Genomic DNA, 14847 nt, shown 5'->3' with positions numbered 1-14847 from the left:
CCTTTGAAGCGTTGAAGTCACCCAACAGCAGAAGATGAGTGAAGTGATATTTGGAGGAGAGTTGCTACGGAAGATCACGCCGAGAAGGGGAAAATCGGACCAGCGCAGCGGGATTTGGTCCCACGATGAATCGTAAAAAGGGTGCAGGAGTGGTATCAGAAATAACCTCAATCATTCCAGCGCTCCCCCCAAGTAATTGGGATCATCCTCGCAGCCCTACATTTGAAGCCTTTTCTCTAGCTATTTAAGGCCTTAACGCACAGGAAACCAAATGGAGAATACTGCTTTCTCCCTTGTCAGACCATGGCAACTTCTCGAGTGTACTGATAGCAAAACGCAAATCTTCTGACCCCCTTCTTCAGCAGAAATGGTTTGCCTTCTCTCAGCCAAATAGTCATTGGCGAGGCTTCAATGATGGACTGGGCCACAGACAAGGCGCATTATGGTCACTTTGAGGATGCAAACCTTTTCTCGGTCCACTGTTGTTGCCTGCCTTGAGGAACATGGTCGTACGCACACCATCCAAAAAAATAAACCGGAGATGACAGCTTCCTGCTATTTATCGGCCGGTCATTTTGCTTTCACTCATTAGGCGCCCCAGATGTAACTAACCAACTGCGCTACACTTCCAAGTCCCACCATCTGATTTGGTAGTTTGTCCAGGTTTGCTCACCTCCATCAAATTTTCTTCGAGAGTAAATACGCGGCCTAAGTTTATATGAAGTCGCTGATCCGCAATAAAATGCAAACTTTGAGTGAAATTAACCACCATCGCTGACAACACTCAAAAGCCTTCATTTGCATACCCCCATTTCACGCGCTAATTACAGCAAACTTGCACGTGGGGTGCACTCACATTTCCACCTGTTTACACTCCTAAATTCGTCCTGTACCATGCGTTTCAATTAAAAGATGGTACAGCTTTATACACATTTTCTACTTCAGAGTTTATAGGATCATGCTAACCTCGTAATACACATCACAAAAATTGTGAAAGATGCGTTTGATCTAATTTGGGTCAAAAGTCTGGGATATCCGTACAGAACGGCAAGCACCGAGCCAAGCAACAAACTTCCCACTCGTGGCTAACTCTACTGAAACTCTGACAATATTTGTGCTAAATGGCTTTTTACATTCCTAATAGATAGCTGGCAGGAATTATATGTTTTTAGTCTAATCATCTCCAACAGTTAAGGTAATATTTTATCAGAGTTTAGCCGCAAAACAATCGATTAGGACCTATCTGTACGAACTTGGGGTTGATTCTTTGTTTGAAATCTACAATGACGCCATTTTGGCAGTCATTTTTGGCCGAAACATTCAAGGGAAACTACTTTATGAATAGCCTCAAAGGTACGGTATGTGTAAACGCCAATACCCCGCCAAGTTTTATATTCCGAAGTATGCTTTAGCACGTGATACCTTGGACTTGGAAAAACATTCTAAATGTGGCATCCATGGTTGTTTGCGGAGCGGTTAAGGACTGAGAGTGTGTACCATAGATACTCAAACGAAAAGCTTTTAAAAACGTGTATCTGTATTTTATCCGAAAACTGAGGAAATTGGGGGGCATATTTTCAAATGTGGCTGGAATGATAGGAGCCGCGGTGGCTGAAGCAGGCTGAAAATGGCGGGGCCGAGTGCTCAAGAAGGGATGATGAGTGGGGTGTTCAAGCATCGAGATGACCCACCTCTCTTGCCAACTTACACATCATCATCCCGGTGTTTAAAAAATTACGCCGTTGACTTAACCATCTTGATGGTACCTAGAAATCGATGACGCTACTGTGTGGAGTGCCTGATGGTGCAAACATAGGTCGCATAAGCAACGCGGGAAAAATCCAAAGTCGATTGCTTCGCCAACATTCCGAAACGATTACGTGGATATTTATGTAAACTGCAGCGTGCTGTTCAAAGACAAATAGATAGCTCTGGGTTTATAGTTTCCCATCCTTTGTAACAAGAGGTTCACCCGATTATTGTTGCGATTTCAAATATAGCCGTTTCATCTTTTATGGAAAAGCTTGGGAAGAAGACAAAATCGGGTGAGATTAATAAAGCTTGGGGTGCTTTTAGAGTCATCTGACATAATATAGTTCTTTAATAGGGAAAAAACGGAACTTCTGCTGCAGTTGGAGTCTCGACTACAAGTGGTCAACCGAGACGAGATAGAGATGGATCTGCACCTAATAGTCTATTCATCAAAGTCAAACTGAGATTGCTGGTATATGGTATTACACTACCCGAGAAAGAGGACTGTCCGACAGAGGTAGGCAGAGAGGCCTCGAACGACAACTTTCCTTTTGTTTGATTTAATATAAATGCATGTGCACGGAGTAGCCCAAAGTTACTGTGCAAGGCTGACGGCCAAGTTCGACTTGCGACGAATTGCCACCTTCGTCTTAGTGGGACTGCACCACCCAAAGACCACCTCATCATCCAGACACAACACGAAAGTTCTTCCCTCTTGTTCTCCGAAGCGATCGCGTACACGTAAAATGTAAATTCCTTAATAGTTCTGTATACCATTAGTGTTCTCTTCTATCGACAACAAAAACCGCTTGGTAAATCGGAAAGCAAGAAAGAAACACCAATAAAACCTGTGTTTTGTGAGCTTGAGGTTATAACAACTAGGTGCACCTTAATCAAGTCAAATACAGTACCAAAAATAAAAAGGTTCAAGCAGAGGGCTTATCGTTCTAAATGTAAGTTGTAATAGTTCCACCGAGTTCGTTTGTGTTTAGGTAATCGTATTTCTTCTAGCAGATTCACTGCTACATGTCCCTGGTTGTCTGCGGTTTTTTGTTTGTTGAGCTGGTCTGTGTTCTGACACGCGCGCGATGTGTGCCTGTTGACTTTGTTGTCTCTTCCTATATATAGGAAACTCTGGCTTGCGCATAAAATGCAAATCGTTCCGATGCGTACTAGACAGGAACTGACTTGTTGCGGGCGGGGCGGCGTTCGTCACGTGATTTGTGTGCTTGTGTAGCAGGTAAGTCGCGTGGTCTAGCAACTACGCATTTACTAGACAAATTAGGTTGGTTGAGGGGACACGGAAATGTCTGCTACAATACCCTGAGTCACGGAGCACTAATGGCGGTTTGTCGACATGCACCATTCTCTTCTTGGACCAACCTTAGTGACTTGGTGACTCGGTGACTGGAGACTCCTACTCCTACCTTCCTGTTAAGCTGACGTAGTAGGCTTTGTTTATACTACAGTTCTTAACCGTTATCTCAGAGGCTCTTGCCCGACCGCTCGTCGCTTTTCTACAGTCCCTCTTCACAAAACCCCCTCTTTGCACCTTATATTTGGATTATTTTGGTAAGCTTAAAACTAACGCCATGTAATCATTCGTTATAATTAGTCCATCCGCTAGCCTCCCTGCTAGCTACCTCGATGACAATGTCCTTATCTTCCCAAAATTAAGTACCTATTCCGTCCCAGCTTGCAACTCATTTCTGGGTCAGCAAACAAATCCAATCTTTCCTGGGTCCATTTAGCGTGCTATCATCCCCTTTTAGATTTTTTTCTATTGACACGGCTTCATCCAATGCTTCCTGGCACTCACCGGAGTATGCTGCTCTCATCCTATTCCTTCCTCATTCCCAATCTTCTCAAGCTCCGAACTTCGGCTCAGTCACCCAGACGCCCCGCACGACTGTTATTCATCCAACCTGGCTTATCCCCGATCTACACACACGTTGTCCTCTAGCTGGAGGAAAATCATTCGTCGCCCAGCATCGGCCTGATTCAATCTGTGTCAGTCTCTTCGCCTAACCCGGACCCATCCACTACGGAAACAGGTATGCCTTCTCCGAATGCGACACGCATGACGACCGTTACGTGGTTGCCCATGAACCGAAGTGCGTCAGTGTACTGATGGTATGGCACTGCCATACCCACTGTGGTTGCATTCCCGCAACTACTTTCTTCAGAACCTTACCGCAACCTCTGGTACGCTCGGGTGCCAACCCCAACAACGAGCAAATTTTTCACCTGGCCTCAACCGCCTCTGGGACGGGTTCATTTTAACCCGATGAAACCCTCGTTCAAGTTCGACCAACCTGGTTTTCGTTGCAAATTCGTTTAACCCCTTCTCACGTTCGGTTCTATATTCAGTGTTCGTGTGGGCCTATGCATTAGCACTATCTCCCAGCCAAACCTATCTCTTGCACTGAATTCCCGACACCAGTCGCACAGGTGAATCTACACAGCTTCTGTTTAAACCATACTTTCGAGATAAAACTAGCCATTTGCTTCTGTTTCGGATTATTCCATCTCCGTCTCCATTTCTGCTTGCTGTGACTCCGGCCATCTACTCAATCGCCCAAGTTTACTCATGTCCAGCAATGGTTCCCAACTTTAGTTCAGGTCAGCCGGCCTCATCCTTGAACTAGCTGGACCTTATGCCCATTGTCATAGTTCTTCTTGGTTCCTGCAACTGCTTTGACTTTTCATGTAGCAGGAATGCCTCGTTGGTTGTACACTATTCCTCGTTGTGTTGCTGCCTATCGCGCTCAGGATGTAACGACACGATCATGCCTTAATCAGCACGTTCCCTACAGGTTGGGAAACGAACCTCTTTATGATTATTTTCATCAGATACTGCCCTCTGTTTATGACATCGTCTTCTTTTTCGCGCACCCCCAGTCATGCTTTGTTCTGACTAAAACTTATGATCATGTCTGACGGTATGCCATCCACAAGTTGGGAATAAGTATTAATTTTATTGTTACCGGATTACGAGAGTTAAATCACGAGATCGCGCTTTTGCATTTTGTGCCACTCTTCATTGTTCTTTACAAACGGTATATCATCCACAGAATGCCCGTCGCAAACTCCACCTAGAAAAACAATAGTTTAAAGTTGACATGGGTAAACCCCCCAAACGCAACAAACTAGATGAATTTGTTCGGAGGGTTAAGACTGCCATTTTTTAGGCTTGCATTTCATTTAGTGTGACATTGAAAGAGGATTTTATGCACTGTGTAGTACTGCTGATTACATATATCTCTGTGGATCATATCAATCTTCTAATACGCGCAACTAATCACCGGATGGGGCGGCGATATGAAATGACTGTATTTTGATTAACATCACAACAATATCTTTGCCATAATCGCACTCCCTAGAAAGAATACGTCATTTAGCCCAAATACACTGGCAAAAAATAAGGTCAAACAATGCCGGTCATTGTGATAACAGCATGCGCTGTCACGTAACTTGGATACTTATCGTGACCTCTAGTCCCGAGTCTGTGTGCGACGTTGATTATGAGAACTCGCTTGTGTGCGGTTACCTAATCCGGTGGCCAAAAACGTCTTTCCATACTCCTAACTGCATTCCATGCCTCCTATTTGTTCACTTTTAGTAACTGCCTGGACTGTACTCTTGCTCACAGCTGAATATAAGGCCACAACTTTACATAATAGACCAATCCGATGACAAACAGCTGTCCTTCATATGTATACATATGGCCCGTCTGCAAGCCCATGTCTAAGAAATACACAACCGCCCTAAGCTAATCGTGTTTATATTTACTGGCTGCATCGATAAAAAAGTAATGTGTAGTCATTCCAGTTGTCAGTTTCAGGAAGCTGCTTTCACTCGACAGAGTTTCGTAAAGGGAAAATGTATAATCATACATACACGTACATACATCATATAATCATACACTCCCATATATAATTTAACTAATTTGTGGTGGCGAACCCACGAAGCGCCTAATAATGCCCGCTGTCCACGATTCCCGATCGGTGTCTACGGTGAAGCTGGAGCCTTACTGCTATAAAAGCAATCTCACCAGTTTTTCAATTAGTTCCACTGGCTATAACGAGGGGGCCATGTGTACTCTGACGGCAGAATTAGCACCCACTTGAATTATTGGGTGAAGCAACGCCAAAGACAGTGAGGGGTGTACACGAGTAAGTCGTATGACCAAGTGGTACTGACTAGAGCCCTAGGATAAAAGAATTACATGCGTCCTCAAACGTGCAGCCATTGACGCAGCCGTAGCGAGGACCTAGTGAGTGGGCATGCACTTAATGTCAAAGCTGATCCTTAAGAGCCTCACCTTACTTATGCTTTCAGATTAATGGAATCGAATGGCAATCAACCAGTGCTCAACCAGGTAGCAGTCTCAATAACCAGGGACCCATTTTTGTGAGACCAGTCAGTTAACGTTCTTGCGCCTGTGATTTTCAGCGTCTGGTTATTTATAAATAAGCTTCCACATATCTTCAAAGTGCTCGTTAGTTCAGTCTATTTTTAGGCTCTGTTCCCTGTCTGTAAAGTAGCCTCGGGCCTCATCCAACTCGTCATTCACACCGAAGAATTGCTATCCAGCTTTATTTCCGGAATCATATTTGCAATCTCCGAAGAGTTAAGCTACAGAGACTGCCACACCTGATGCAACACAGATACCATCTAAGTTGTCAACTGACGCTGACTTCCCACACTCCATTCCCTCAGCGAGCTTTGCACGCCCATTTACATAAAGAAAATCGCTCAGCTGTAGCAACTGTTAGGTGCCTGAATGCCATGCCACCAGAAAGAAAGCACGGGATCTAGCATATAGCCGGCTGTCCGAGCCAAGATAGAAGAAATCGAGTGGCACAGGTCGGGTTCAAACCACGGAACCTCCGGCCAGTAAATTCGCGCTCCTACGGCCGTGCCATCTCGCCCCACTTACATACTTCCTTCCTTCTTGGCCTAACTAGCGCACCATTTCTTGCTGGGCAGACTCTTCAGTAAAAATTTTCGAGCACAATCGATAAATCGCCTCCTGACTGTCTGGTCAACACCGACCCACACGATCTATAGTCTAAGGGTAAGGGTCGTCAAACACCTGAGGAAGTCTTAGTTCCGCTGCTCAAACAGGTGAGGTCTCACGGCCATACGACAAACAGCCCGTACTGCAGCCTGATATTTACGCTCCCTGGAACTTATGGATACACCGCTTTGACGCCCAAGGTGTTTCAAATTAGCAAACGCAACCAGAGCTTCTCAGATTTATGCACTGACCTCATCTGTCGAACCACAACTAGAAGTAAAATCGCTCAGCTGTGCACTTTCCGGGCCTAGCTTCCACACTACCCGTAGGGAGAACGAGGGATGGGATACTTTTAGGTGGCCTAGGCTGAAACGGGGGGAGTCGACAGGCGGTCATCGCGTGCGAACCGCGGACCTTCTGGTCAGTAAATTCGCGCTCTGCTCACTTGAGCCATCTCGCTCCCACAACCAGAACTACTTCAAATTCCAATGTAATTAAAACGCTTCACAAATTAGTATGCCTCTCCTCGGGCTATAAGTGGCGTGTCCAGTGACTGCACGTTCAGAATTAGTGCATCGGAGCTGGTGGCCATTTCTCTTGCATTTACTTCCCCCTCTGGATTATGGTACTGTCCAACTCACGTAATAAGTTACTGATAAAGTAGTCCATCATCTTGGAGGTCCTACCCTCGTCAATACTTATATCTTTGCTTTACCTAACCACACCACCTCCCTGGTTGCTTATATCCCAGTTTTCTCTGGATCTCTTGTACTATAATGTCATATATCAGCCGCCTCAATCCGTGTTTGACTACTTCTTTACTAAGCAAAAATCTACCCCTACCCCTATCCCATTTAATCACTTATCGCTGTCGCCCTGTGGTGAAGTTTAAGCTATTTTCCGTATTACAGCACTTTATCTAATCACATGCCTTCTCAAACTCACCAGGCATTGATAATCTCATTCAGTTCCCTGGTATTCCCAAGCTTCGATATTCGACGATACCTACTTAGAATGCCCTGTATGGCTGTTGTCCACTCTACCTGGTTTGTGATCTACGTCCACAGCAATCCCAAACCGGACCGGAAGAATACCCGCAATCTTACATCGGCTTCGTTTTATCTGCGCGGATTTCTTTGGCCACCGCAAAAATCTTGCTGCTCACAAAAATGCAAGTCGCGCCCCAATCACTTCAAACATGACGTCCAGAAACCGAAGTATGTGGATGCAATGACAATGCAGCACAGTCCTACCCACTTTGAAAACACATTCAACTATTCAATTCCCACTTTTTACCGTGCTTCGTCACCCACTCGTTGCATTATCTGTAACCACAAACAAACTCCACCAGTGGAGAGTGAACACTGTCATCATAACCTCACACTTTGCGTACGATCGCAAAGCTAAATGAGAATCAAGAAGGTACGAAACACTGATCGATACCGCTTGGGTAAGGAAACTTCGGAGAGCTCTCCATATTTTACCGTATCATATCCGCCACTTACGTTTTTCCTTTCCACGACGACGCGAAAAACCGCACGGCTTGCAACTGTCACCTAAACTGCAAATATTCCCACCTAATGCTGAACGTCATAATCCGTCTTCTGCAAATGACGAAAGAGGAAACTACAATGGAAGCGGCTTTTGTTGGACGCCTGTGTTTCTGGACTCAGCCTGCCCCGGTTGTTGCATATATGTCGGGCAGTCCTCCTATTAAATGAAACATTCATTGACAGCGGAGTAGAAATGCTAACAGTGACCCACTAAATACATGCGGTGTGACGCCTCAGAGGCGACTCCACGGTTTTCGTTAGACTGCAACTGCACCATTTCGAGGTCACCTCATCGTACAAGCACACAACAAAGCCAGACGTTCACGGTTTTTCTGACCTCATGTCCCCAAAAGCTCCGTGTTGATAGAGTTGCGCATAATTGGGACTAGACAAAACCCTCATAATCAGACACACTTGTTCACATCTACCGCATGTCCGTTATCTGCACCTGAATATCGATTACCGCTTATGGAATCTGGCAGTGTCGTCTCACTGCATTAGTTAGGAATTGTGACCACTTTTGGATGCTCGTTATTTTGAGTCATAGTCTGTCGCATCATATAGCTTTCTAGCAAAACATTTTGTCACTTTCCTATTTTGAATCATTAAGTTCTTTGCTCGTTTTCCCCCCTGTTTCGTCCCGGCTTAGGATCTGCTTATGCCTCAGTAACTGATGTCAATACTTAATTTGCCCGTCCGTCATTGCTTGCAAGCTCGTCTGGATTGCACCTATTCACGAGCGTCCACTCCGACCGAAAAGCGCGCCTACCGGGTATCGAACCCAGAGTCTGCAGGCAGCAGGCGAACACGTTACCGACTACACCAACCGGACGTCCAACACAGCTGTTTATTTTGTATTATTCATGTATCACGCCTACCAGATAGCCCCTGCTGAGCTTTGTTTTAAACGGCCGAAACCGCGCAATCTGACCTGTCGCGCGACACGAGCGGCTGCGTCGACACCAACCGAAAGACACATCACATCCCGAACGTACTGACTCCTGCGCCGTTACGGACAACTCACACTGTCAGACTGCCCCGATATGTATGTTTGTACATCGTTTGGTACTTACTTCTTGTTGGCCCTATAGAAATCCGTGCTGTGACAGTGACTACTTCCCGCTCCTGCAGATTGCGTCATTGTTGATTGTACGTTTTCTTAATTCATGATGCTTACTGATCCGTCTTTCTGTAGAACCAGTTCCTGTCAGTCTTCAATATATCATCTGCAGCCCCGCGTCTGTCTGCTCCTATTGACTATTGGCTTCGAACTGCGTATAATCTAATAGTCGCAATCGTCCTGTGAGATCCTTAACCGTCCGGATCTTACAAGTTAGACACGGCTGTCTATTTGACCCGTTTGAGCGGCAGCAATGAACCCCCACCCGCTTTGGACGGACCCAAGAATATGCTTGATCCACGCCGGTCTTAATTGGTCAATATGCCTTGGCAACTCCCGGCCACAATGACAACCCCAGAAGACTCACACAGGATGTCTGTACGGGACTGTCCACGAATCACAGCACGACGTCGCGATGACCTTACCTTTACCTTCAAATACGATGGTTTGCCCGTAGTTCACCATATCCCTAATATTTCCCGAAGACCATTCAGTTTGTGCCGAGACTTGAAAGCACTGAAGAAACCATCGTGCTGTTTGCTTGTTCTGCATTTAAACCCACTACTCCATTGCACGGAGCGAAAAAATTTTCGCTTACCTTGATGCATATCGTTACGTTCAGGCTTCTACGTTGTGACCTGATGCAATAGCCAGTCGTGGCCCTTCATCATCATAACCGCACGCCTTGCAACTCCACGATCCCCGCGCCATGACCTTATGAAACCACTATTGCCAAGGTGTCCTTATTTATGTAATGCACTAGTACAGCCGTAATGGGTAGTCACTCCTTTTCGTTTTCCGTCAATCACTCACTTCACAATGAATCTGAAATGAAAAGTGCGTATTCGATTTATTTTGTTCCATTACTCCGCAAAATTGTTCAGATGCCTTACGTTTGTGAGGGCAAGCTTTAAACTTCGAAAGTAGCTGCTCCAAACATGCCATGTGTTCGTAATTCATTCTTTCCGGCTGGTCACCGGTTTACACGCACAATTCTCCCAAATTGCCAAGAGTACAGGTGACTCTAAATCAACCTGACTCCGCCTCTGTCAATCACAACGTCAAAGCAGATCTAGCTGCCACTGGAATGCGCATCCCCTGTTCGGTTGCAGAAAAGATAACATAGTTACAGGGATGTCCCGTAATTCATTCTTTCCGGCTGGTCACCGGTTTACACGCACAATTCTCCCAAATTGCCAAGAGTACAGGTGACTCTAAATCAACCTGACTCCGCCTCTGTCAATCACAACGTCAAAGCAGATCTAGCTGCCACTGGAATGCGCATCCCCTGTTCGGTTGCAGAAAAGATAACATAGTTACAGGGATGTCCAGAAACCGAAGTATCTCAGTGCAATAATGGCAGGGCACTGTCATACACAGTCCGGTGGCACTCTCACAGCCATTTTCCTCCTATGCTTGGCCTTCCTCTCTCGGTCACTCGAGCCTTCAACTACAACTGCAAACAAATTTTCTATCCAGTCCCAACCGCCTCTGGGAAGGGTCCGTTCCAGCGCGACGAACCTTTCGTCCGGATTTAACCGACCTGGTCTTCCGCTGCCATTTCAGTCTGCAGCTTCCACAAGCTCAGCGATTTCATTTGCGGTGTTCGTTTGGGCCAACACATTAACATTATCTCCCCTTTGAAACCTGACTTCTCCACAACAGGGACATCAGTGAGCTGATTCAATTTCAATGCAGGTGATATTTCTTGGACGAAACCTGTCGTTTGCCTCCACTTGAATTTTTTTAAATTTCCGTCTCCATTTGTGCCTTTCGTGGCCCTGGTCGAATACTCAACCGTCCAAGGTCACTCATGGCCCGCAACGGTATTTCGGTTTTAGTCAAAGTCAACCGGCTTCATCACTGGACTTTTAGATCATCATGTCCCACTGCTCAGCTCTTCACAGGCACGATGACTTATCATCAAATTAGCGTGTCTTCTTTGCTGTGCCAGCTCCCCCATGTTTTACTGCTCACCGCAACCAGGCCGAAACAGCTCGATCGCGCCTCAATTCGCATGTTCCCTGGACGTTGACAGACAAACCTTTTATTTTTATTACCACCTGTCCAGTTAGTCCCATTGCTAATGGGGTGGTGTGCTGTGCGCACACTGGTGTTGAAATGTCAAGGTTCACTGAGAACGCGCACTTGCGGATCCAAATAATTCTAAGCCAAAAACCAGTGAACAGTATGCATTTCTGAGGTTAAGCAGCGTAGGCTTGATCCACAGAATCTACCTACGTGATGTGCCCCCAAACGTGTATCGACTGATCTGGTCGTAGCGACGACATGGTGATGGACGGATACTCGTTGATATGCTCCCTTAGAGCAGCCAATCCTAACTACACTCCACTTCTGCTTTCCGATGTTGATACTCTGTAGCCCATTAAAAACGCTAGCTCTGTCTTTCTCGGCATAACTTGGAATCATTCGGCACCAAACCGCGGTAGTACTCACAACAATTAGGGACTTCTCTATCGAGACTGATTAACAGCTCCCGAGCTTTTGTTAACCGACTCTTCTGTGATCAAGTGTCCGCCTGTGGCTAACAGCGCTTTCACATGTCATTCACACCGAACGCGTTGAAATCTGTTTCCCTTTTTTACCACAAAGAGGTCTCGTTTCGTGTCTGTCGTACGGGCTTCGGCCTCACATAACCATGTTTTACGCCGGTGTGCTGCTTATTGTCTTCATTTACGCAATTTTCTAAACTACCAGAATTCCTGGGAAGCTAAGGGAGACACTCACGATACGATACAATTGCTTCTGGTGATGATCTAACTGGGAACTAGTCTCTTTGCCTGAAAAACAAATATCCTTCAACATATTTCCAAGGAAAATACATTGCATGAATACCACCTCTTCCGTGTCTCTCCGGTAGGCAGCCGATTGACCCTGACTGTCCACAAACCAACCCTTAGCGCGCCCTGTCTGCCCATTTACGTTTGTTCCATCCGCTCAAGCCTTTAAGCTGCCAGCCATTCCCAACAATGTAGATACTCCATCTGTGACGTGACCTCCTCTTCCACACTGCCTGGCTCCGACAATGCTAGACTGCATGGTTCACAGCCCCCTACATCTGCATGCCTCCTCCAAAATACCTTCTCTGATTCGCCTTGACTGTAGCATATATCTTAGGGAATCGACCTATGAGTCCGAAATCTCAGTTATAACAGAGTAAAAATGCTGTCTAGTATAGGCATTCGGAGAAAAATTCAGATTGTGGCCCTGTGATGCAGTATGCTTTGCAACTCCTCTCTCCGTATGCTGGAACTGCGCCAAACTGCGATCGCCGCATTTTCAACAATGCAAAATGGCCACGCACATCACGTTCAACTCCAATCTCTTTTCCATGCTTGGTTCAAGCCGCAAGTACTCTAGGCTAATCAAACTTCGAAGATTGGTTAGCATTTGAGCGCAGCATTTAATATCAGAAAACCATTCATATCCCCACTCGGTATGTTGCTGCTTACCGAAGCCCCTAGCTGATAACCAATCTCACCCAACGATTTCCTAAATGACCGTTACTAAACCCTTCCGAAAGCTTTCTAACCCCTTTTTGTCCTAGTACGCCCCGATATAGTATAGGCTCACCATTTCGAACATCTACCGGCTAACCAGTAAAACGGCGCGTACACCTCATCCTGGATTTTGGGAACCATCTGCTCACATCTCTTCCCTTGCAACCCAGCATCATTTACCGTTACGTAACTAGTTGTGAACTCGGCCGCGCACCATTTAGGTATAGCACGTCCATTACGTTAACATATGGCGACGCTTGTTCACACCGATCTCATAATGTCATTCCTTGTTATCTTCACCAGCATACTGACTATCGTTTTTTCAAATTCGGATGTTATCGCATCAGTGCAATAGTTAGAGATAATAACCGCCATTAGCTGCCCATTATCTCGGACTGCAATGAAAATTATAACCTGGTACTATCCAGCGGAGCCTTCCAACGCTTTTTCACTTTGAGTCCTCTGATGGGCTTAAGGATACCCTTGCTCCTTACCGATCTTGCTGTGACAAACCCTTCAACCTTAAAGTACTCACCCAATGCGTTCATGCACGGGGCTGTCAAAGAACCCACGACGCAATGATTGTACAGTGACTGCCGTACTCGTTCTCATGGATTTCCCGCAGTTCCCTGTACCTCTACAGTCTTCGAACGAGCCTGATACACCCGCCCGCAAGACCAAGCAAGCAAAAATTCCAGAGTGCCGGGCACTCTATTGTGCTATCTGCTCATTCTGTCCACAAATCCACTTGTCCTTCCCATATCACCATCAAGGAATCGTTATATCGTTACTCGGGGAACCACGCCGGGCACACAGTGTAGCATGTTCTGGTTGGCATAACAAACTACCAAACTTACAACACGTAACGGTCTCTTTAGATCCATCTGGTGGAACTCCTGATGCAACGATAGGAAACTTCTTCCTTCATCAGTCACCGATGTCTGCCCCATTTTGAGTTTGCGTGAACAAAGACGACGTAATTACTGTTCATGTAATCTTGCGAAAGCTTTTGAGATCAAATACAGTAGAAAACCATCGGGACAACCAACTCCTGAATAAATTCTTCATTCTCCATGGAGAATTTATCCTGAGCCGTGGCAGCAAGTAAAATTATGGATTCCGAGCAAAAAAGACCCTGTGAACGCTTATCCAAATTTAAGAAAACCGCAAATTTGCGGAGCATTTTTGGGTTTCATACAAACACCGTAAAATAATAAAATGTGTAAAACTCATCTTCATTTAGACTGTGGTTTGAGCGAAATTTTGGCTGTGCCTCCCAGGATCGGCCTAATCGGCCATTGAGAATGGGATAAGTTCATATCACGCGCGGTGCACCAATGCAAATTGAGAACTGCTTGCGTAATCAAAGTTTCCTGTGTTGTACGGTGGAGTGACGATATGCAGAATTTTCCGATATTTCCGACTGTTATACTGACTGGTCGGTGGACAACGGGCTACCCTAAAACCTGGATGCCTTTTTTGTTTTATTACACACCTATCTGAAAATCATGGCTGACCGTGAGTTTTCCCTTTGGTCCACCTACCTATCTTTTGGGTACTTGTTTGGTCGCAAGCTTTCACAGTAATGCATTACTTGAAGATAATTCCTCAGTGTCTAGTTGCGATTTGGTGTGGCTTAAGTCTCGTATCTATCAGTAACATGCGGTAAGGATCTTCCTACGGTATTCAATCTTGCGTTCATTTACTGTACCCTGACTACCGTATATAGTGTCCATCACCGCGTGTGGTGCGATATTTTTTCCTACTCGTGGGTGTCTATCAGTTCAGGGCCTCGGAAGTTATGTGGATGAGGTCGAGATCAATATAATGCTTCTCAGTGAAGGAAATGGGAAGTAGCTTGAGCACACAGAAAATATC

This window comes from Opisthorchis viverrini, assembly GCF_000715545.1.
Source record: "Opisthorchis viverrini unplaced genomic scaffold opera_v5_160, whole genome shotgun sequence".
Taxonomy (NCBI): Eukaryota; Metazoa; Platyhelminthes; class Trematoda; order Opisthorchiida; family Opisthorchiidae; genus Opisthorchis; species Opisthorchis viverrini.
Note: the sequence above shows the minus strand (reverse complement) of the source record.